Raw genomic sequence first — 25,429 nt, forward strand, 5'->3', positions numbered from 1 at the left:
GAGATTGTGCCACTGCACTCCAGCCTGGGTGACGGAGGGAGACTCGATCTCAAAAAAATAAATAAATAAAATAAAAAAACTTCGATTCCAAAGCCAATGCGCTTAACCACTGAATTACAAGTTTTAATCATAGTTGTTAACTTTGCTTAGGTGCCTCATAAATTGACTCAATTATTTAAGTAAGTTCCTGCTATCCAAATGTAAAATGGGGTACTACAGGCTGAAGAAACTATCTGTGAAGTCAATTATTTAACCTTTATAGGTTTTTGATTATCCTTTTGATATGCCCTCATTTAAAGCATATAAATAATATATAATGTTTCTATATCAAGAAATTATTCTGATAATCCTTAAATATATAACCTTTATACCTTAATCTGTAATCTAGCAGGTCAGGGACTGGATCTCCTTTTGCTGATAGCTGAATTTTCTTATTTATAGCATAGTACCTGCTTCAATAAAGATTTATTTGAGAATACAGTGAGAGGTAATCCCAGCACTTGGAGAGGCTGAGGTGGGCAGATTGCCTGAGGTCAATAGTTCAAGACAAGCCTGGCCAACTTGGTGAAACCCCGTATCTACTAAAAATACAAAAACTAGCCAGGAGTGGTGGCAGGTGACTGTAATCCCAGCTACTAAGGAGGCTGAGGGAGGAGAATTGCTTGAACCTGGGAGATGGAGGTTGCAGTGAGCCGAGATCACGCCATTGCACTCCAGCCTGGGCAACAAGAGCGAAACTCTAAGAAAATAAAAAATGCAGTGAGAGGATGCATTAATGTTTTTTCAGTATAATATAAACATTTCCTGAGAATGGAATAGCATGTCAAAGGTAAGAAATTGTGAAATAGCAATCAATATTTTTAGTATCAGTTGATATCCTTTATTTAATCTTTTGCAATTTGTTAAGACTGATTCAGCAGTTAAAATATAAAACCTCAAATATCATAAAACCTATGAGGAGTAATATACCTGAAGGCTCATTCCCACTAAAACAAGGTTAGGCCTTAATAAGCATAAATAGAATAATTATGTTATTAATTATCTAAAAATTTATTCCAGAAAACTATCCAGTGATTATTTAATGCCAGTTTTTACCAAGAACCATTACAATTTAGAAAATTCAGGATTACCAAATGTGTATGTTATATTTAAATCATACCTACTTCTATCTGAAAATCCATTGATTTAAACCAATATGAATTTGATATTCTATGAGTAAGCATTTCAGGAGGTAGCAAATGGCACACTCTTTAAAGATAGTCTAATAAAGAGACTCTTTAGAAAGGCATGTCTAGGGTTTAAGGGAACCACAAGAGATAATATAATGCCCCAGCACAGTAACTTGCATACCTTACTAGTAATAGCTAGTAACTAGTAACGACACTTTAAATGCCACCCAATGCCTGATGGTGAGAGAGGTAAAGGCAATTATGGAGGGGGCTCTGGGCTGAGGGCTGCCTTGAAGGAGATCCTTGACCTTCAGATGAGGGATGCAGTTTCCCTTGACAACCCTACATTACCTCACTCTCATCCACCCCTTTGATCATCTACTTAGGCTTCCTATATGCCTAAGCCAAAGGGCAAGGGTTCTCCTTCCTACTGTCAATACAGGATAGTTTTGCCTCTGAAAAGCAGGGTGGGTCACAGTTGAAAGTAGACTGGTTGGCACAAGCAGAAGAGACGTAGCATGGGGGCTAAATAAAATTTTTAAATTATTTTGGAAAAGATATTCAACCTCATTATTGTAATTTTAATTTACTTATTTATTTTTATTTTTATTTTTATTGTGAAGATGAGATCTAACTAAATTGACCAGGCCGGTTTCAAACTCTTGGCCTCACAAAGTGCTGGGATTACAGGCATGAGCAACTATGCCCTGCTCAAATTTTTTTCAACTTAAGAAGTCCTTTATAAACTGTATTCAAAGAATAATTTCTAGCAAGCACTTAGATTTTGCATTGTATAAACTAAATGGGAAAATAAATACGGCAAGCCTATATATGAAGGTATTTTTAAAATGATATTTTAAATATCATTTACATGTACATTATCATTTTAATGTGTTTGCAAGGGTGTGGAGAAAAGGAAAGTCTTGTGAACTGTTGGTCGGAATGTAGATTGGTACAGCTGTTATGGAAAACTGTATGGAGGTTTCTAAATAAATTAACAATAGAACTACCATATGACCCCGCAATACCTCTTCTGGGCATATGCTCAAAGGAAATTAAATCACCATCTCATACTGATGATGACGTTCTCAAGTTCATTGCAGCATTACTAATAATAGCCAAAATATGGAAACAATCTGAATGTCTGTTGACAGATGAATGAATAAAGAAACAGTGGCATACAGTGGAATATTATTCAGCCTCAAAAAAGAACGAGATCTTGCTTTTTGTCACAACGTGGATGAGCCTGCAGGACATTATGCTAAGTAAAATAAAACAGACACAGAAAGAAAAATACAATATGATCTCATTTATATGTGGATTCTTAAAAATAAATTTAAATATACAAAAATAGAGAATAGGCATGGTGCAGTGGCTCACACCTACAATCACTTTAGGAGGCCGAGGTGGAGGGATTACTTGAACTCAGGCATCTGAGGTTACAGTAAGCTATGATTGTGCCACTGCACTCCAGCCTGGGCAACAGAGAAATACCCTGTCTTATTTTTCAAAAAAATAGGTAATAGAGAATAAATAGTGATTACCAGGTGTGGGGGGTAGGCGATGTGTGTAGGTGGGAAGGAAATGGCAAGACTAGGTCAGAAGATAAAAAGTAGCAGATACATAGGGAGATCAATTCCAGAGATCTAATGTGCATGAAGACAATAAAACTTTATTGTGGTCGAGATTCCTTTTAAAAAAGCAGATTTTAGCTAATCTTGCTACAAAAATGAAAAAAAAATGGGTAACTGTGAATAATGGAGATGTTAATTTACTTCAGTATATTGTAACCTTTTACTATCTATTTGAATCCCATAATATGTTGTATATCTTAAATATACATAATTCAATTTATTATTTTTGTTTTTCCTATTTTTTTTTTTTTAACTATACTTTAAGTTCTGGGATACCTGTGCAAACCGTGCAGGTTTGTTACATAGTTATACATGTGCCATGGTGGTTTGCTGCACCCATCAACCCATCATCTACATTAGGTGTTTCTCCTAATGCTATCCCTCTTCTAACCCCCCTACCCCCAACAAGCCCTGGTGTGTGATGTTCCCTTGCCTGTGTCCATGTGTTCTCATAATTCAATTTATTTTTAAAAATTTTTAAGTGATACTTTTGAAAAGTGTAGTAGAGAATCATTAATTGATTTTAAAGAAAACGTTATCAATTTCTTTTTAATTGACAAAAATTGAATGTATTTATGGTGTACAACATGATATTTCAAAATACGTATACACTGTGAAACGGCTAAATCAAGCTAATTAATATAAGCATTGCCTGACATACTTATCATTTATTCATAACAGAACAATTAAAATAACGAATATTGATGAAAGGAATAATACTTTCCTTGCCTAATCCACAAGGTTACAGTGGGATTAAATAAAATGTCTATGAAAATGACAAAAATTCTATGCAAATGTAAGTTGTCTTTTTTTAAGCGAAGAAAGCAACCCGGTAATTATGCTCTTCATTTTTTCTTCTTTCACTGACATTTCTGAGAATGCACAATACTATGTTTCTAATAATCCAGTTAAAATGCAATCCAATCATTATGATATGACGTGGTAAGTATGGGAGATTAAATCTACATCTGGATGAGGGTTAGGTAAGGCTTCAGAGAGGAGGTGACATATGAATTGGATTTAGAAGGCTCAATAGGAATTCAGCAGGGTGGCCAAGAAGAGGCTTTCAGCAGGAGAAGGAACACAAGTAAAGGCATGAATGTATGTCACTCCTCGGCTTATTTGGGAAAGAAGGAGACCAGGGTTTCTGGCATAGAAGATGTATAGGATGCAAGAAGTGGCAGAAGAGGCTGAAGAAGATGTATTAGTCTGGATTCACCAGAGAAACAGAACAAATAAGAATATATGAAGAGATTTACTGTGGGAATTGCCTCACGTGGATATGGAGGATGGGAAGTCCCACAACTGCAGCTGGAGGCCCAGGAAAGCCGATGGTGTGATTCAGTCCAAGTCAGAAGGTCTGAGAATTGGAGTGGGATGGGGGACTGATGGTAAGTCTCGGGTCGGAAAGCCTGGTAACCAGGAGTGCCAATGTCTGAGGGCAGAAGAAGATGGATTCCCAGCTAATGAAGACAGAACAAATTCGCTCTTCCTCTGTTTTCCTTATCTATTCAGGCCCTCAACAGATTGGACAATAGCCGACTACATTGGTGAGGACAGATCCTCCTTACTCAGTCCACCAATTCAAATGCTACTCTCTTCTGGAAACATCTTCACAGATATACCCAGAAATTTTTACCAGTTATTTGACCATCCTTTAGCCCACTCAAGTTGACACATAAAATTAGCCATCATAGAAGAATTGCATCCAATTATCCAGGACTTTTTTCCCTGGATAATTTATATAGTTGTATATATAATATATTACTGTATATATAATACATATGTTATACTATTTACTACATTACTGTATGTATGCTATATTATACTGTGTATATATAATATATGTTATATATTTCTATATATACACTATATTACCGTACAGCAGTGGTTTTAAACCTAGGTTTCATTTTATAATTTTCTGGGAGCTCTTAGAAAATACTAGTGCCTGTGACCAATTAAATTAAAATGTTTGGAAATGAGGACCAGGCACAGTTCATTTTTTTTTTAATGATTAAGTGATTATAATATGCAGCTGGTGATCAGAACCTGCATCGTTGAATGAATAAGAAGACACATCAATATCTTCAGTCAAGCATTGTTTTTCTTGAGCAAATAGGCTCGTGCACCAGCTGCCTCCTGTGTACATCTTCAAGCTTACATCATCCTGGACATGGAACAGATGCCTACCTCACATTCAGAACTGCATCATCATTTCTCACCATGTCCCAAATACACACTTTGTATAAAATTCTCTATTCTTGTTAATGTCACCAAAATGCATCCAGTTCAAAGATGCCTTAGTCATTCTTGAGTCCTTCCTACCACAATCACCATATCCCTTTGTCTGCCTCGTAATTACTCATCCAGGTTGCCTAACTTCTCCCTTATCGTGCCACCACTGCCCTATGCCAGACCTCTATTTCTTCTCACCTGGACAGTAACTGGCATCCTAGCTGCAATTTTGTCCCAGTTCAATCAGTTTTCTATATAATTGCCTTAGTGACATTTCTAAAATATAGATCCACAAGTCATTCTAATATCGAATACCCTTTGATATTTTCTCATTAAAAAAACTCAAAACACTTTAACATAAATTGAACTACCTTTAAAACTACTTCACTTCCTGCTATCTGCCTCTTTCCCTTTGTTGCACTTCTCAGTAGGATGTCCACACACACTGTTCCTCTCACATGAAACCCTACACCTGCTACCCTTTACCTGGATAATTCAGTTCATCCTTCAACTATTCTTTTCAGGTATTTATGCTTTACTCTCTGGGACCACAGAAACCTAGAGTACCCTTATCAAGGCATGTATTGGGCTATATTTTAACTATTTGTTGAATTTAATATTTTACTCACAGGATACAAAGTTTTGTAGTACAAGGAAAACTTTTTTTTTGTTCATTGTTTGTGTTCCCAAAGGATAATGCAGTTATTGACGCAGAGAAGGCATTGAGTAGTTGCTGAATGGATGAATGAATGAATGTGCTAATCTTGGGGATGTAATGGTACAATGATGTGCAATACTCAGGTCCTGTCCATTAGAAGTTTAGTCTAATGGGAAGCAGACAAGTAAGTGGAAAAACATAATGTAATGCGATAAGTAATATTTTAGGTAAAAGCTATGGGTTTCTATGGAATACATAGGAGTGGCATCTAATTCAGTCATGACAGGGGTTAAGAGAGGTTAGTTAAAGATGATTTGGGTGAGGATTTAATATCTAAGCTTATCCCCAAAGGCATAAGGAATTGGTCAGAGAAAAAGGAAAGAGCAAAAATTTTAGGACACAAAGAGCAAGTTGCTAGCAAAGGCCAGGAGAAAGAGAAAGCAGCACAGGGAGGAGGAACTCCAAGTATTGAAGCATGGCTGAGACTTTGGAGGGAAACAGTAGGGAGAGAGAAAGGGAAAGAGCTGGCAGATCCCATATAATGAAACGGATGTGCATTTGGGACTTGATCTTGACAGCCAAAAGCTAGTAGATAACATAAGCAGGCACTTGACATGATCTGACATGATTTTTTTGGAGTGATCATTGACTGCCTCCTGGATATTTTTCGAGGAGGGAACAGCTAGAGGATCAGTTAGCAAACCTGGGTGGTGCCAGAAAAAGGTAGTTCCAGTGGACATGCAGAGATGAGAACTAATGAAGAGGTATGAATAAGGAAGCCTCACTAGGACTTGATGATTGATAGGAAAAAGGGGGCATAAAAGAAGATAGAATAAGGCAAAAAGACTGGTTTCTGACTTGGGCTGAAATATAATGGATATCAGTACCATCCTTTGAGATGGAAGTGGCTGACAAGGATCAGACTTTGGGAAGAAGACACGTTCAGCTTCGGGCCATTTGCCGGCAGAAATGTTAGTTTGCCCATAGGATATAATTATGGGTTAAATTGTGTCCCCTCAAGAGACACTTGTAGAAATCTTACACCCTACTAGCTCAGAATGTGGTCCTCACAGATGTAATTAAAATGGAGTTGCTGTCATACTGGGGTAGTGGTCCCCTAATCCAATACAATTGGTGTCCTTATGAGAAGACGGCCAAGCGAAGGCAGGCACAGGTAGAACACCACGTGAGAGCAAAGGATTGTGGCGATGCATCTACGAGCCAAGAAGCACTGACAAGGATTGCTGCAAACCATCAAAAGTTAGGGAGAAGCAAAGAAGTATTCTCCTCTAGGGGCTTAGGAGGGAGCATGGCCCTGTCAATACCTTGATTTCAGACATCTAGCCTCCAGAACTATGAGACAATAAATTTCTCTTGTTTGAAGACATCCAGTTTGTGATATTTTATTATAGCAGCACTAGGAAATGAATATAGATTTTATGACAATACTACTTAATATTTTTGAACATTTGCTATGTGCACGTTTCTGTTCTAAGTGATTTATGTGTGTCAACCAATTTAATCCTCCTGGCAACTTTATGATGTAGGTACCAATATTATAAAATATTAATGATATATAAATTATTATTAAAACAGGCAGCAAAACAAGTTGAGTAAAATAAGAAAATTGTGGAAAAAGGAAAGGAATTGGGTCGTTTTTGTGTGTTCTGGGTAACACTTCCTTTTGAGACACTTGATATGCCTCAGGAGCTGCTTTGGATGACAGAGGTCAGTGGGTTTCCTTTAATGCAAAAATCAAAACAAACAAGCAACTCTACAGTGAGTGATGCCTAAATCTAGCAACTGTGTAATGTAACCATTTGTTTCCATGTTTCTGGTTGTCTCACCAGGTGCTAATGACAGAGACCAACATGGAAGGAAAGGAGTGAATTCTCCCTCCAGGTGCCATAGATGACATCTTTTTAGATGGATCTTTCGGTTTGCCTTTATGGTAAGAAATGAAAGGGGCAGCTGATGCATTTAGATGAAACACAAACAAGCATGTTTGATTGTTTGATTTGTTTGGAAAGTTGTCAGCTTTATAACCATGTGGCTGATTTTCTTGAAGGACAGAGCCTCTTCCTGCCCCTCTGCCTAGCCCTATCCACAACCAAATGAACACTTTAGCCCCCATGCTCTGTGGGTGGTTGCATTAGGATTTGATTTCCTTCCTGCCTAACTGTTAGGGAAACACATTTTCTCAGAAATAAATCCCCATCGTAAGTGTATATATGAGTTGAGCCTGTAAAGTTATGAGATGGGATTTTTCTTGTGGTTTGTGGAATCAGTTTTAGAAGCTGAGGAAACAACGGAGGTGATTTAGGCTGCCCAGATGGATAAGTTGTAAGAGATAATTTATGTGATGCTGAGATATGTGATAGAGTTGAGATGATGTAAATGAAGAGATTTTGGAAAGTAGAAAGCACTACATAAAGACATTCCAACTCAGAGTGGTTAATAATCACTGTGTTATTCAGCACATTGACTGGGAATTAACTTATTTTATAGAAGCCTTGTATTTCAAGTTAAATGTTATCCAAAAGAGCATTTTAGGAAGTGATTTGTATTTCATCAGGAGTAGTCTTCTGGTTTTCATTATGATTTTAATATTACTGACAATTCATATTTGTTTTAGCTGAGGAGGATGTACACAGTGTTACTTGCACCTTTTTCCAGAGCTGTTGCAATGTTCTACAGGCAAGCATTAATTCAACTTTGCTAATGGATATAAAGGCACAGAAAAGTTGAGAGTGCTTCGTGATATCACACAGCAAGGCAGCAGCAGGATAAGGTTAAAACACACAAGCCTTGACCTTCAGTTATATGCTCACATATCTTGAACATTCCCTCTTTTACTGAACATTTTAAAACGTTGTTATTTATACTTGAATAACGGCCTAATTAAAGAAACTAGAGCTCAATTTTCAGCTTATAAATTCTTCTGAACTGAACTCCAAGTAGAGCCAGGAAATGATCACACTAGCTAATAGATGCAGCAAAAGGAATCATGCTATTGTGCCTATTAATATATGGCTGACAATGAAGATAATCACAAGTTTAGGTACTTTTCATTAAAAGTTTCTCATATAACTCTGTAATACCAGATATTGGTATATTCGTATTCTGGGAACACATATGTTTAAGTGTCATTCTGCTTTTTAGCAATGATTTTTAATGTCCAAATGCCCAGATATTTCTTTGGGATGTGTGTTCAGAATCTTGAAAAGTGAATTTGTGGCCAGGCGGATGGCTCACGCCTGTAATCCCAGCACTTTGGGAGGGGGAGACGGGTGGATCACGAGGTCAGGAGATGGAGATAATCCTGGCTAAGACAGTGAAACACCGTCTTTACTAAAAAATACAAAAAAATTAGCCGGGCGAGGTGGCGGGTGCCTGTAGTCCCAGCTACTCGAGAGGCTGAGGCAGGAGAATGGCATAAACCCGGGAGGCGGAGCTTGTAGTGAGCCGAGGTGGCGCCACTGCACTCCAGCCTGGGCGACAGAGCGAGACTCCGTCTCAAAAAAAAAAAAAAAAAAAAAAGAAAAGAAAAGTGAATTTGTAGGTAGTTGTGGACATATGGAAGTAAGGTAGCATTGGGAGTTGATGTCTGAGGAAGTTATCTTTAGGGAAATGGCATCACCAACTCTGGCTGCAAATATATTTTTATTGTTGCTTGTGATGCCATTGTCCTGGACAGAAGGAATTTCTATTTGCACTCACCAAAGAGACTGTAGCAGAGAATAATGGGGATATTGAGTACTACTTAACCAAGATATCTTGTTTGTATTCATTTATTTGTTTACTTACTTATTTGTGAACAACTGGCATAGTTTGTTACCCTGTGTAGGGATGTTCTGTCAATTGTCAATGTGTTTGCTCTATTTCATGAATGGGTATATAACATTCAAAGCATTCAAAATTAACATGGTCATTTTTATATTATTATTCATTTAAGAATAAAAACAATAAAATAAAATGACAACAATGAATTGATGTCACTGACACTATTTGGCAGGGATGGGGTGGGGCGAGAACCCAACTGGTTGAATGAGGGTAATGTTACATTATTCCTTTGAAATATTAACAGAAAAGTTTGGGGGATAATTAGGTACACGCCAGAAAAAACTCTCTGGACTCTATAAACTTCTATGTCTTTATGTTATACTACTTTGAAGCATCTAGAAATTATGTTTGTCATTGAGGAAGAAGAAATTATTATAAATTACCTATTATAAGTTTAAAATAGCTTCAAACACAAGTACTAATGATATGAGTAAACTAAGCTGAAATAAAATAAAATTGTATATTTACATACATGCATATATACATATATTTCTTTTAGGTTGAGTCATCTTTTTGAAATGTTACCTTCTAAATCATACTAAGAACAGCATATCTTTAGGTTATGGTTTATTCTTAACTCAGGAAAGTTACAAGTTACATTGGTTTTAAAAATATAATATTCCCTTTTCTTCATAATCATTTCACTTCCACTAGCTAATAATACCAAAGCATATAGATGCCCATGTTTCAATCCTAAAAATACTGTTGCCTCAAATGAACTCCAAAATATGCACACATCTATGCTGTCAATCAAAGATGAAAATGTTGGTATTGATAGACCCTACTCCAAAGTATTTGAAACTTATCACAATTACATTTTTAAGGTGTTTGCGTCTCATTTAACACTTGCATTATAATCAATAGTTTCTCAAAACGTGTCAACAGTATTGATATATATTTTGGTCCTACGTGCTGCTATGAATTTGGGAAGCACTTATTTGACTGTGGAATGGCAAATTGGTATGGTTACTATTGTGAACCTTTTCGTATGCTTTCTCATTTCCAATACAACAAATGCTTGTATGTCACACCTGATGCAGCAAAAGATCCAAATAAGACTCTTTAAGTTTTCAATGTGACTGTCATGAACATAATAATGTGTTATTCTTTCTGCTTCATTCACAACTCTGTAGATTGGGGGATCAGAATTTAGCTGGACATGATGCATATGATACATGAGAACACAATTTAATTTGTACTACACTGACTCTACAGTGCTGACTAAAAAAAACCCACAACTGATTTACATATTAAATTCATTTATCCAAAATAAAAATGCACAGTGAGGCCAAAAGAAAAAAATGCTTAGAAAAGATTCAAAACCTTAAACAAATTGCTTTTAATTTTAATAAAAACTGCCCAGATTCCTCTAACTTGTCACTTCAAACATAATTATTAAGGTCATCTGTGCTGCCTAAAGAAGAAAAGTATATCATAATTACTGAGATCAGCTCCTGAATTGAGCATGAAAACTTAGACTCTGACTGTCCAACCAAACTAGCCAATTCTGAAAGAATACTAAAATCAGTTGAGAGCAAAAATTAATTAAACAAATATTTGGACAAGTACTAAAAACTCTTTTTTTGGGGTGGACTTTTTCATATTGTTATAATGGTAGGGTTCTTGATACAACCTTAGTTTCTGATTTTTCAAAATATGCTATTGAGCACTGTGGCTTTGCAAAAACCAGTATCCATCACATACCAAGGAGGTATAAATTGTTGGTCCCCACCTAGAATGTAGACTATCCTCAGGAACCAGACCTATGAATCCCAGTGCATTTTTAGATGAGGTGGAGGTGGCTATGCAGCAATCCTGATGGTTTGATGCACTACTCACCTTTGATGTCAAAGCCTAAATATTAGCTAAGGTTTTTCATCAAATGCTCCATCTTTAATGGACTTTCTCCCTTTCCAAGACAACTTTTGAGAATAACATCTTCTGTTTTGCAGAAGCCTGGATAGGTTTAAAAAATACCCATTTGCTTATGTTAGCTTTTTGCTTTTCATAGCAAATTCCCTATGGCAAGTATATCATCTAGATGACTCTGAGTGTATGAGTATGTGTGTGCATGTGTCTGTGTATATGTGTGTGTATGCTCACAGATATTTTAAATTACTCTTTTCCTCAAATTCTAAGAAATCAGAAGATTAAATGATTTAATTATATAGCCTCCTATTTCCCAAAATCTTATAAAATGTCAACATCTCCTGTTTGGTCTTTGCAAACTTGATCTCTCTCATCCTTAACCCATTTATGAACATGTCTATTTTGCTTGGACCTTTGGGAGCTGACGACAGTCACCCAAAGAACCTGTTTCCTTGGTTAGACATGCTGTTTTACATGCTGGTAATTATTAGGTGATAAGAGATGAAATTAGAGAAGTAAAAAGATGAAGTTTGGCTAGAAAGGTGCTTTGTTCTGTTTATTTTAATTTTATGGAAATTAAAAGGTACCACTGACTCATTTAGTGCTCCTTAACATTGTGGACTGCCTTACTGGAGGGTTTTCCCTTGTTCTCACATTACACACATGCACACACACGCACACACACACAAACTAGATGCTCAGTTACTATTTATAGACTATCATCTGCCAGGGTCTTTGAAATTTCTGTTTTGCATTAAAGACAAAGAATTCCTCTTTCTGACTGCTCATTGAGGGTTTCCTGATACAAGAACATAATTAACTCTTTACTGGCCTAACTAATTTCTGCATTTTAAAAAGTAGCCAGATATGACAAAAGTGGAGCACTCAATCCACAGGGTGGCCATTAACTGCACTCCGTTACTGTATGTTCTCAATTCAGACCACAATTACTGTCAGGGAATTGCACTGGAAGCTCCTTCTTGTACGCAAACAGGAATACTATTCATTAAAGAGCACTTTCAATAAAATACAATCTATATTTTTTAATGAATATTTGAGAAAGAAAATACAATCTTGGGTTCAGAAACCTGCAATATGGTTATTATTCTTTTAATAACATAGACTTTCTCATGTACATATACTGACAGACGTAGAAGAAGGAAGCAGAAATGAGATGGCGGGCTTTAGCTCAGAAAAAATGAAAAAGACGAGCCACAGTAAACTAAGTCAATGTTAAATAAGGATTTCCTCAACCACCTACAGCAGACACAGCTTTCTATGGGTTTTATTGATGTCCCTGGGATAGTAGATTCCACTTAAATCTTTCAAGCCCAGTTAAATATGGGAACATGAGACACTTCAGAGACTGAAAAAACCATGAAGCCCATCAAAGACTATCTCCCGCTCTAAGAATTTGCCACTCCACACCAAATTCTTTTTCCTGTCAATGTATTTTTAATTTTAGTGACTGTAGTTTTCGTATTTTTGGACTGTTGGTTCTGATAAAACACCTAGTTGCAGTCCCTAGGAAATGTTTAATGCTCAAAATTGCCTACAATTATTTCCTTTTAATGAACTTTAAATATGAGTCAGTACTAAAAAGAAAGACAGAAATAGCAGTGTGTGTGCGCATACACACATAGGCACACACACATATGTATATACATATATATATACACACATATATTTGTAAAAAAAAAAAATAAGCTAGTAGACTTGTTAAATGCAAGAGTAGTTTGCTCTGATAGCACCCCTTTGGTAGTCCAGCTACATTGCCAGTTGCTTCAGAGAGCAAAAGAAGCACTCCATAGACTGAGAGTGTTTCTTCTTTGACAAAAAAAAAAAAATTCCAAGAATTCTGCTACTCAAACAAACCTTCCATTGAAAATCTAAATTGTGCTTTCCAGAAAACAACTGGATTACAATTCTTTAAGGAATGGAAAATAGGTGGAAATAACCTATTAAAGTATAATAAGCTGCCAAGGGGAAAAATGCAACATCTTAAAGAAAAGGCAGATCACTAATTTAGAGTCTCCTAAAGAAAACTCGTATATAAAGTCCAGAATTCATACTGAGTTATGTCATTTAAAATCATATGCAGCTTTCATTCTCTGACTCCCCACAAAAGAAACTGAGTGCCAGTTATCAGGATTATTATCAATATCCTGGTATTAGTTTTGAATCATGTTTTAACTAATAAGATGATGAAAACTGTGAAGTAAATTCCCCCAAAATGAACACGGTGTTTCCTCCCTTTTGTTTTTAGTTTGGTTACCTAGGAGAACCAGAGTTCAATAACACACTGATTGAATATTTGAGAATAGGGACATAGTAAAAATATCTTTCAATATTTCCTAAAGCAGGTTGCTTCTCCTCTTGCCTATCATTGGCAAATGGAAAAGGATTTAGAATTTCAGAGGCAGCACTTTGCTCATGTGTGCCAGTCATGCATGGAGTGAAATGTGTTAACCTTTAAACAATTTGGGAGTGGATGCAGTTAATAGGTAAGACAGATAGTTACAAAGTCCTGATTAACTACAGAGCACATAGACATGTGTATGGTGAAACTTGTATATGGTGAAAGGGAAGAGACAGCAAGGATTATTTACCATTCTAGAGAACAGGTCCTAGGGAACAGAATGAGGAAATTCTGAACAGCAACATTGCCCTCTTTTGGTAAAACAGTGTACAATGTGTTTACCTCACTCGCAGGTGAAAGCATTTCTTCAGGACACAGACATTTTCCACATGAAGAAAAATGACACAAACTAAAACAAACCGCAGAGAGGGAAAGAGTTCACCTATATGCCTGTAAGGTGGACGGAATTTGCATATAGAGTAAAGACACTTGAAGTGACAGGCTAACAAAGAAGCTTTTAGACTCAGTCTTTCTGGGGTCCAGTTTCAGTGACTGCCGGATTCTTTAACCCTTGTATTTATCCTTGACTGCTTCAAGCCGTCTGCGTTGTAATCAGAATCATGTAGCCCTCGGAATGTGAACAAATAAAACAGGAGCTGGTTCTTTTTGAGTCCCCAGTGCTTAAATATGCAGGGAGTCTGCAGTCTGAGCGGAAGTCACTGAATAAAGAGCCGTATCCCGCAGAAAAGACGTCCCCAGCAGTTTGTGCTTTGTGGCTCTAATGAAGCCTGCGATGATTTAGGACAGTGAAGGAAAGGGGCTTGATTGCATCAGAAAAGGAAAAGAAAACTGTCAGGACAAGACACAATGTTAAACTAATTACTTTTATTCATGCTGTAGGTGCCAACAGCACTCTTTAAATAATACTAATTTCAGGCTTGTCTCCATCTCTAATTTCCTCTCTGTTTTTCAACTTAGAGTCCTTCTCTCGCTGGATCCGTGTTACGGGATTTTTCTACGTGATACTTCTGGAACTTAGGGATGTCTAGTGTAAATGCAGACTCATTGAACCAGTTTAGAAGATTATTTGTTATATTTTTCTCTTCCTGACTAGGATATTAATCACTGCTAGTCACCTTTGCTAGCTTACGGGCTAAATACATTTGAAGGAAGTTATCAGTTCCCTTTAATGATCACAGTCCTTTTAGGGACTAGGACAAAGCAAGTTCATCTTCTTTTCCTCAGTAGTTTGAGAAAAATTTTACTTCCTGAAGGAAAGGTAGCATTATGGTCCATTCTTTAGCATTTAATTTATTCTCACTAAATAAAATACTAGTAAAGAGCAACGAGTTTCTGAAAGTGAAAATGTAACTGTAAAATAAATAATTACAGTCCTGGAGTAGGAAAGGTAACTCAGATTTGTCTTTGTAAACTGATTTTTCTTCTTCTCATTCTTGTGATTTGGAATACCTGGATCATTATGTATATGTTATCATTATTTTCAGAGTAGGGTTTGACAGGACTTATGAGTTTAATGTTTAGGTCACATTTTCTTCATAGAATTCATTTGCCAAAACAGTGCTGGAATCACTCACTATACCAGGACATTGAATTACATTTAAAAATTCTAAAAAAAATCTTTTGAGCTCTTTTGCAATCAATTTAGAAAACCTTAAGTCGGTTAATGCTATTAGTGCTAAAAGTTTACAAACTGCTTTCATATAAATCATATTATTTTATCTTTACCCAGTGAGGTAATTAAAGGTCTATTATTGCCTTCACTTAGCAGATAAGGAATTTGGAGATCAGAGAGTTAACTGTCTAAGAGCACACTGAATGTTGATGGTGAGGTTGGACTCAAATCCAGAGTTCTAAATTTAATTTTTCTGCTCTTTTACTTTTCCTGATATGTGAGCTTGTATAACTTATTTCTCTACCTGCCTGAAGGCAAAGCTAATGGAAATCTAGCCCCTTAAAGCCTCCAAATAGCATGTGGAGTTTGAAACTAAAGTGGATAAAAACATTTTAAAAATGAAACTGAAGTTGGGCCTTCCTATTCACTCCTGTTTAGACAGATTTAGAACTCCAACATTATCTTAATGGAAGCACATTTTATAGGAAACCACATTCTACGAGGCGAAAACAAAGTTTTTACTTTCTTAATTCCATCTACAATTTTGGTATGCTTCAAAGCAACAAATGAATCTATCCATTAACATGCTTGTTCTGTCACGATCAAATGGACGTCTCTCCCACATCCAGTGGCACCTCTCTAAGTTGTAGCTATCAGCCTTTGCAGGATTTGTACCTGAAGAAAAGGAAGCTAATCTTCCAATGGCAGGATTTGAGGGGCACACAGGTGGCAAAAGCAATTCTATAGGTCTGCCACCAAACACAAACAGCACTACAGGTAAGCCTTCCTAGACAGTATTGTTCAGTTAGACCGTATTTTCACTGAATTCCCCTTTGAACCTAAGGAATTTGCTTACTATTACCTGTAGAAGAAAATGTCCTTGTGCAAATTTCTCCTGGCCAAAATATGCAAGCCTTTATTATGGTAAGAAAGAGCCAGTTCCCTGTAGCCATCTATGTCTTTCTGCATGAATGTGTTCATTGACCTTTGAGGCCAGCAACATAATTGGGGAGTGGGGGGGGAAAGAATATTATTTCTTCTAGGATAAAATAAGAAAAAAAAATCAGTAAGTTTGCTGCTTTTTACATCTGGAAAGAGAAAGAAGCAAATTTTTCCTGTCTCTGTGAGTGCTGACATCCACATACACTATAGATTTAGAGTAACTTGTGGGCTGTTTCATTTTCACATAGGAAATATAATTCAAGTAAGATTCAAGTGACATTTTCCAGCATGATGCTCAAGTTATAAATAATAATGGTTCCCAGGATTTTTTTTTTCTGGATCAAAATGAATCCAAAAAGATTCACATAGGTATTGCTACTGTAATTTAATCTGTTGGTCAAATAGGAGTGCTTATGCTAGTGACAAAAATCTTGAAAAATTATTTGTTAATATTTTTTTCTTTCTTTATACATTTGGATCCTGGATACAAGAGGTATCAGGATATCATTAAAGGTTACTGTCACAGGTTTCTTTCAAGAAATCACACAATGTCTCATTAGTGTATTCTGTAAAAATTTTCTAGTTTCTTATGAATGCTTTAATTTCCTGATTTTTGAAATGTCCTCAGACATTTTATAAGTGGCCAAATGTTATATATGTGTGCATATATTGTTTTATATATATTATATATATTGTTTATATATAGAGTGTTGTTGTTTTTCTTAAGCTTGGTTGGTTTTGCATTCTCTATGCTACTTACCACTGTTTTTATTAGTATTAATTTTGTCTCCTGGTTGAAGTGATCAGTTTGAATAACAATTTATGCCAGGTGAGGGAAAATAAATGAACTTTCGAAAATGAGAGGTAACTCACTGCAAAATTGGTTGGGCTGGTGAATAATTTGATTTATTTACATGTGAAGTTGCAGACTTTATGATGCCTAATGGTATGAAGCCTCAGTGATTTTCCAACTATGTATATAGGCAGTCCCCTCATTCAGAATGGGTTATGTTCTGAAAGTTCATTTGTAAGTCACTTGCGTGGAACTCAGAATGCATTTTCTTCCAGCAACAATATTATAATGGTGATTAAGACCCCAGGCTAACCTCTCCCAATGTTTTTGCAACATTGTTTTACAGTTTCACAAAAATCCTGTAAAAATTGTGGGTGTTTTCATACTAATAATCAAATAACACAGGAAAATAACAAAATTGAAAAGGACGGTTTTTGAAATATTGGTGCTTGAGGAAAACAGGTTTAATTAGAGGAGGACGAGGATGTGGGTGGAGACTGTTGTGGAAATTCTGTAGGAGACTCCTGGGTACACTGAAGGGCTCTTGCAGTGTATGGCACTGGCTTGTGATTGTGTCTAATTTCACTTCACAATTTGAGACTCTCCTTCACTCTATATTACAGGTGTGTCATGAATGCTTATGAACCATAATTGATGTCATTGTTTCTCTGTGTGTTCACAAATGGAAGGAATTGGTAAGGGGGAAAAAGATTATTTTGAGGTAACTGTGTGAGAGACAGAAGAGGGAAACCAACAGCAACAGCAATGGCCACAACAACCACAGAATGTTTCCTGAGGGGAAATTAACGCGTCATAAATGGTTTTTCAGAAGGAAAAAATGAGCGAGCATGTCTAATCCCCTGAAAGTAAGAGGTGTGCTGCAGATACTTTTTAACCCTGGTCTGTGGATCTCCTCTAGAAAAAGCTAGGGGAAGAGAAAGATAGGATGGCTCTATGTGCATAGGCCGAGTTAGGGATTCTTTCCTGGTTGCATATTTATAAGATTGGAAATGTCTATGTTCTGTAAGTGGGAGAAATAGGGAGGCATAATACATGGAATAAGCTATGTTTGCTGTGCTGTGTTTTAAATATTTGCAAGCTCATACATTATCTAAAAATGCACATACACACACACACACACACACACACACACAGAGGGATCAATAGATTTCAATATATTGGGAAAAAGCAATTAAAATTGACCCTTATATTTTCACAAAGGGCACTTTCTCTTAGAATTTTCTTTTCATAAATTTACACTTTCTCTTAGAATTTACTTTTCATAAATTTTGAAAAAAATTGTAAAATATTGAAAGCCAAATTACTTGATAAGCAGAATTTGTAAGGAGAGATTGTGTGTGTGTGTGTGTGTGTGTGTGTGTGTGTGTGTGTGCGTGCGTGGAGAAAAAATTGATCCTTGGAATGATATGTCTATTTTAAAAGAATCCTGAGCCATAGGTTATACAAAGGGAGTAATCCCATTTTATCCCATTTTATTCATGGCTACTTTTGAAACACTGAAAATAGTTTCTTATCAAAAAGATGTTGAGAACCACTGAATCTAAAATAAGGGTAAAAAAAAGAAAGGATGTTGAGGTATGCCATGTAACATATACTGTCCATAACTACTCCCAGGAACGTTGTGAAAGAGATTCTTTATAAATCCCATGTGTCAGATGAAGAAACTGCAACTCACAGGTGTTATATAATTTGTCCAGGATCACACATATGGTACCTGATGGGGGAATTTAGATGCAAATATGCTTGATTTAAAATCTACTACTTCTTACAATTATGTGAATTCCAATGCAGAGAGTTGTTAGAATGTAAAGAAATATAAATTTTCTTACTTAATCCATTTCAGGGCAATGGATTTCTACCACTGGTTTCTGCCTAGTTCAATAGTGACCTCAGAAGGCAATAACAACAAAGAAAACAGTTCTATCCTCCAGGCTCTGATAGATGATTTTGCTCCTTTCCTGATGAGAGGTCTTCAGCTGACTTAGAATATCGGTGCCACTGGTCATGAGGAGGACATGTGACATGTTATTACACAATTATTTCTACTGCAGAAAGATCTTCAAATTATTCTTACAATTGGCTATTTTACCTTTCCAGAGATAAAAGACACTATTTTTGTTAAGTTGGAGGTATTGTTTATCAACGGAACTTTTAAATAGTTATATAGAATTCAACAGAGTCAACAAGGTTGTTTTTAATTTTTGGTATCTTTCATTATGAGCTTTAAGTTATATGAATAAGCTTCACTTACTAGACACACACTAACTCTGGTCCTTCCCAGGACCCATCTTCTGCTCGAGTAAATGCATAGACATGCAAATAAAGAAAAAAGAGAGAGAAAGAGAGAAAGGAAGAGAGAGAGAAGATTTTGAGGAGTGAGTCAGAAAACAACCAGTGATTTCAGCAAATTTCTGAAAGACAGAAAGCAAATAAGTATAGAAGAATGGATGAAATAGGAATACTACAGACTAGAATGTACCACAGAAGAGCTGCAGAGAAGTTTGAATCCAGTTTTCTGTCAAATGAAATTATTAAGAAAACCAGACACCAGAGTTAGCACCTATTGGAGAGGGCTGATCTGATATGCAGGAATGAAAAAACATTAAAATCTTTGTAAGGGTCAAATGAACCTGTGGTTTCATGAGTAGTCAACATTCACCTCCAGATGTTTCCATGGAGGTGAAAAAATGTTTCCATCTTTCCAGATGGAAAGCAGTTGAGTCTTCTCTAAACAAATTCCCTGAAATGCCTGTAAAAAAGATGTATATTGCAGCACTGTTCACAATAGCAAAGACTTGGAACCAACCCAAATGCCTATCAATGATAGAGTGGATAAAGAAAATGTGGCATATATAAACCATGGAATACTATACAGCCATAAAAAAGAATGAGTTCATGTTCTTTGCAGGGACATGGATGAAGCTAGAAGCCATAATGCTCAGCAAACTAACACAGGAACAGAGAACCAAACTCTGCATCTTCTCACTCATAAGTTGGAGTTGAACAACGAGAACACATGGACACAGGGAGGGGAACGTCACACACCGAAGCCTGTCAGAGGGTGGGGGACTAGGGGAGGGATAGCATTAGGAGAAATACCTAATGTAGATGACAGGTTGGTGGGTGCAGCAAACCATCATAGCACATGTATACTTATGAAACAAACCTGCACATTCTGCACATGTATCCCAGAACTTGAAGTATGATAAAAAAAAATTAATAAATGGAAGAATGTGAAGAGAAGGTATTCTGAAGTGTTCCATTAATAGGACTCTTAAAGATAATCAAAATTTAAATGAGCAGAGAAAAAATTGCATGTTGTTTTTGACATTTTATCAAATGGCCAGAGCAGACCTACCTTCTGTGTCATTTTTCAAAATATACAGAATATCTAAAGATGAAATAAAAAAATTTCTAAAGTAAAAAAAGATATATAAGTTTGCAATCATTTTTTAAAAATTTGACGACAATCTCAAAGATATTTGCAGAAACAAACAAAAAGGCAGAGACAGAAATTGTAGAAAGGGAGGTTTGAGAATATAGCCATGCCGTTAACAACTATTCAGGACTGGAGCCAGAGGATAGAAGGCTGTAGGGGGAAGGTTTGTGGAAAAAGAAGGAGTCAATAAATTACATGGTATTATTAAAAACTGGAAAAAACACATGACTCAAAAAAAGAAAAAATTAAATTTTATTTTATTGTGATAAGGACACAATCTTATGTCTAGGCGCCACCATGCCCAGATAATTTTTAAAAATAATTGTTGTAGAGACAAGGTCTTACTATGTTGCCCAGGCTAGTCTTGAATTCCTGGCCTCAAGTTATTCCTGCCTCTTGGTCTCCTAAAGTGCTGGGATTATAGGCATGAACCACCCTGCCCAATCTAGAAACATTTTTTGAGTCATCCAGAGTCATGACATTGGACCAAGAGGGAAAAAAAAAATATTCCCAGCCCACTAATTGACTCAGCAGTGAAAAATTTTTACTTAGCCATAATTAATTCTTTATATTGTTTTTCAACTTGTAAATTCACAGCCAGAGTTAGGAAGACTGCTTTTGCTTGTAGAACAAATGTAAATGTTAACAATAATAACGTGGAAAAATTCAAGTGTAACAGACAGGAGGTAGGATATATGAAAGCTGGCAGAAAGTAGAGGAAGAGGTAGAAGAGCTAACATATTTTAAAAAGTCGGGAACAAAGTGATATTATTGAAAATGACCATCTCAGATTTCAAACCAAGGCAATATAAGGTCATGTTTCAAAATATCCTCTTGTATTCAAGCAATATAGCAATTCTTGACAATATGATCTTTTCACTCAAACCTCTCTGAGCAAATCTGATCTCCATAAACTTCACAGTGGTAACAGTGATGTAATCATCAAGTTGCTACAATCACTTCTATACCAAACTTTGGCAGGCAGGATAATGTACCTCCCCAAAAAAGATGTGTGTTGTTTTAAAATGCTAAGCTTGTGATACTTTGTTACAGCAGCAATAGGGAACTAATTCACAAGTCAATTTACACAGCTCATCAAGAGAATGGATTTCTACCATTTCTCTGTCCAAGGTCACTTTCAGGCCTTGTGACAAAAATATACTAGAGAACAGAGAAAATATAGATTTGCAACTACATGATGTTTATTCATTATTTCTGTGTAGTATTTCAGCCTTATTTGCACATTAGAAACATCTGAGGTACTTTAAAAAATAACATGAGCCAGGCCCTACAGTAAAACAATTAAATCAGAATCTTTGGGAATGAGGCTTGGGCATCAATATTTTTTGAAATGTCACTAGTTGATTTTATTGTGAAGTCAGAGTTGAAGACCAGTGGTCTACATGACTCAAGTAAGTTACTGAGAGACACAAGAGATGGTACAATACGTGTACCCTTAAAACATGCAGGACTAGTATAAGACCTTATTAATAAGTCAATTCTCCCCCTTGTTCCTCTCATGCTCTGTTGCTAGATAAGTTTCTCCATCTAAATTGCTATATACTTTTATTTTCATGCAATTTTCTCGCTATAATTATTTTAAAAATGAGAATCATTTTGTCAAGATATCTATGAATACTGAATGGGAAATTCTGAATCCTTTTCTCGACTTGATCAACTCCTATTGAGATCTTAGTTCTCCTCACTTTTTATGTCAGAGGAAGGGAAAGTATCCTCTTAGTTCTGCTGCCTTCTGTTCTCTGTCTGTCCATTAGGTCCTATTAATGTGTTCTGTCTTTTCTAAATTTATTAACTTAACTCATTTTCTACTAACTCAACAACACGCTGTTTCTCTCTCCATACAACTGATTCTTTCTCTGGAAGTATTCTCTGATTATTATGTACAGAAAAAGATTAAATTAAAAGGATACAACCATACTCAAAAGCAAAGAAAGCCTCATTGTGAAACTGAACCAGAAGAGAAATAAAAAACAGCAAGTGGAGCAAAGGCTGTGGCTGGCTGAGGACCACATCTGTCAGTTGAGGAATGTTCAAGGGTAAAAGGACTAGAGGAAAGGCCATGCTTGAAATCAGGGAATAAAATAAGGCATCTTTAACCCAGAAAGGAAGCTGTATAAAGCTGTAACAGGTCACCGACTGGGACCGATGCCTATATGAATTGAACTGCATTTCTAAGAAAAGGGAGGACTCTACCTTGCATCCAAAGTCTGGGCCAAGCTATCCACTAACTCGAGTATCTGGAATTGAAAATATTCACAATTGCCCTGCAACCCAGTGATAACATTCTTCCAGGACAACTCATGTTCTGAACTGAAGGCCCCAAGCAGAAAGTGATGTGTAGTCAACTTAAAACTTCACACACGGAAAATGGAGGGAAGAGAAAGACACGGAAAGGCTGAGACAGAGAGAGTGTAGTAAACTCCCAACCAAGAAATGTCTGAAAATGATTATTAAAAATGAATGCCCAAAAGACAGCTGACAAAATAAAAATCAATTGCTGGGAGATGAATTCAATGTAGATAAAAATGAAAATTATAAAGTTACCAAAAAAAGACTTCACAGGCACATTGAGAATCTCAAAAAGATAAAACACTGAATTATATCTATTAAAATAACCCCTAAGAAATTATGAAAAAAAATCATAAATTAAAATAATTCTTTTAAAAAGTTCAAAAACAATACTAGGTGGACATGAAACAATAAATTAGAAATGCTAAAGTTTTCTTTTTAAAGAGAATTTAAAAATCTCAAGAGAAAAAAGTAACATTTAGACAGAGATGAAGAGAGAATTCATGATTCAAGAGATAGTACCAAGGATTTAGTCCAGATTGCAACACAGAGAAACTGAGTTTAAAAAAATACTAAAGAGCAGCTAAAAAAAAGAAAACATGTTTAGTTGTTTTTTTTCTTCACATTTTTTAAAATGCTAAAGTAATGTTTCTTTATAAATTTAGGAAATATGGAAAATTAAAAGGAAGAAAAAAATTCACCCATAGTTCCATCGTACAAATTCAATTTCTGAGAGTTTTATTTTTGTGTGTTTTATCTTATATTCTTCTACATTTTTAATATTACCATGTATGGGATTTTGGTTGCTTGCTTTGTAAATTTCTTTTTTATACAATTGTAATCATGCTGTATACACAATTCTGGTTTTAAAAACATTCCAGCAAGCTTTTCAATACCTTTAAGTCCTTTTGAAAACTGTGCATTATTTAAAAAATTATATAGCTGTTGTATTTATTTATTCAACAAATATGTCCTGTGAACTAAAGATAGTTCAGGCATAGACTGTTATAGGTGCTAGAGATAGAACAGAAAATCATCTTTCCTCATGGAGTTTACACATGAGTGGGGAGAAATCCACACTGAAGATAATAACTGAGTCACTTACATGGGATATTAGAAGAGACAAGGGAGATGAGTGGTGTTAGGGCAAGTTTCCAGCACTAGGTAGAAAAGGAAGGCCTCACTGAGAATATGATATTTGACTGAAGGTCTGAAATTGGTAAAAATGATGATCCCTATTGATATCTGTGGGAAGAGTGCCATAAGGGCAAGTAAACAGCCAGTGCAAAGGCCCTAAGGTGGGTGCATACCTGGTTTGTACAAGGAAGAAGAACAAGGTGACTAGACGAGGGTGATCATGGTGAAGAATAAAAGAGCTTAGTAATATAATGGGGAGCAGAAACCCACATGAGATTTCTGACTCTCATAAGAGAAATAGGGAACCAAACTCACTGAAGCTAGTTTTAGTGGAATTTTGAGCAAAGCTTTTAATACTGAATAACTAATTGGAGAAAACACTACATACTTGTATAAAGAAAACTTTCAGGTCATTTCAGGAAGGACTGAATGACCTTTCAATTTTTTACTTCTGACATTGGACTCTGTATAGTAACAGTCTATTCAAAAATGCTTTTGGAAGAAAATGTAATCTAATGGGTTTGTCACTGAGTTATGACTCAGCAGGGTATTTAATCTGCCCTTGATTTAATCTTGAGACACTTGATACCAGGGTACACTGACTATGGTCTCTGCTATGGAATTCTCTGTTCAAGTTATCTTTTAATTTAAAATTAAATTGGAAAGTATCCATTTGCTGCTGTTTACAACCTCCTGAAAAATGCAGAAATGTATTATTGAGCATCCTGCAAAGTGTTCTTGGACTTTTCTATTCTTCCTATACATTTTGTTTTTGGGTAACAGGCAGAAAGGTCAACTTGGTTTTGGCTTTACCATATATGGGAGTCATACGTTTCTAACGTTTTTGTGCTTCTGATTGCATTAATGATATTTGGGATAAATACATACACATAAAGAATCTGTATGAATATGTTGAATGTGATAAAAAGGATACTCATAATTCATTGTGTCTCTTATGGTGGATACAACTTTCATTCAGTTAATATTTACCTTGTAGTTACTCTGTATCTGAGGCTGTTTTAGGCACTGCGACACAAAAATGAGCAATTTATAGTTTCTACCTTTAGAGAATTTAAATAAGCAAGTCAACCTAGTGTGAAAAGTTCTATGCTAGAAGTACAAGATGCTACATGAACATGTAGAAGGATCATCTCATCCAACTCTGGAATTGCAGTGTTATTTAGGGTATGTTTCCAATGGTTAAGTACACATACATGCACATACAAACACAAGCTTAGATTTGCTGTTTTAAACATCTAAGACAACTGCATATGGGGCTGTTTTTCCTAGTGAATAGCCATTTGTAACCAGAGAAATGGGTCTGGTCCTCATTATAAAGTGAAAATCAGGGGATTTCCATGATAACATATAATGAACAAATATTTAT

General features: G+C 36.0%; 1 long non-coding RNA gene across 1 annotated transcript in view; it reads left to right on the plus strand.

Annotated features, from left to right (window-relative positions):
* Window positions 1–7,526: 7,526 nt before the first annotated feature.
* LOC105493218 (uncharacterized) overlaps window positions 7,527–25,429 on the plus strand; it is an 87,930-nt gene continuing 70,027 nt past the window's right edge. The window contains exon 1 of the long non-coding RNA XR_011609565.1: window positions 7,527–7,647. This is a non-coding gene — a long non-coding RNA (uncharacterized lncRNA). The remainder of the gene's footprint in view (window positions 7,648–25,429) is intronic.

The sequence above is a fragment of the Macaca nemestrina genome, chromosome 11 (genome assembly GCF_043159975.1).
Source record: "Macaca nemestrina isolate mMacNem1 chromosome 11, mMacNem.hap1, whole genome shotgun sequence".
NCBI lineage: Eukaryota > Metazoa > Chordata > Mammalia > Primates > Cercopithecidae > Macaca > Macaca nemestrina.